Here is a 1003-nt window from a genome sequence, read left to right as displayed (position 1 = left end):
TCTTCACTCACATTATTTAGTAAAAGAAATTCCCTAAGCTTTGCCTAATAAGAATAGAATTATTGCCATAAGTTAAGCGCATAAATTTTAAGCAAGAACTCCTATGTTAGTGTTAATATAAGTCACGTGTGTTCAGTAAAAGAATACCTCAGTTGACTGACGCTCATTGTGTTCACTGAATCCATACCTTTCACTGAAGTTCCATGTGTTAAGAAATGGATTTTAATTGTAATGTCATTGGAGACTTTGACACGTCTTAAAGAAAAGCAAAAACAGAAAATCGAAAAATGGTAACATCCTGCTCAGCTGAGCTAAAAAAAAAAAAAAAAAAAAAATCGGAGACTTCACAATTCTTAGAGGAAAAAAAACACAAAAGCAAAAACTAATTCGAAGAACGGTGACACCCTTCCCATTTGAAACACTTTAAAAAAAAAGAAAAAAGGTTTCAGTGAAAACACAGATGTCAGAAGGAAGTGCCCGTGAATCTAAGAAAATCACACAGACAAACGTTTGTGTTATAAAAAAAAAAATATCAATAAACCAAAAAAAGAAAAAAAAAGAAAAGAAAGGTATTAAGTGTTTGCGCGTACACCAACAAGACCTGTCTTCACCCCAACCCTTCCCCTTTCCTCAGTCACCTCCAGCAAGAAATATGACCTTTACTGCTATACCGCCTCTCCTTAATCAGTCGTGCAGGAGAATTTAACACGGCTACGTCACCAGGATGGCCAAGAGGACCTATATTGGTATGGGAACTGTGGTAGTCTTGTGTTGCTTGATTTGGTAGATGGCAGATGTCGTTATAGAGGAGATCAACATGCATTGTTAATTTTGCAGGATTTGGAAGCTTTGCACAACCCCCTTTTTACCTATTCAAACGACTGGAGAGGAACGCCTTCACTTGGTGGCACTGATACACCCGGTCAGCGAGGTTACATGAACGTCACTCCGGTACCTCTCTGTTTCCTGAACAGAGGATGGTGAACGGCAACTTATGTCTTTT

The sequence above is a fragment of the Coenobita brevimanus genome, chromosome 95, assembly GCF_032717465.1.
Source record: "Coenobita brevimanus isolate Jiangsu-jjx chromosome 95, ASM3271746v2, whole genome shotgun sequence".
Classification (NCBI taxonomy): Eukaryota; Metazoa; Arthropoda; class Malacostraca; order Decapoda; family Coenobitidae; genus Coenobita; species Coenobita brevimanus.
This window is presented reverse-complemented; position numbering follows the sequence as displayed.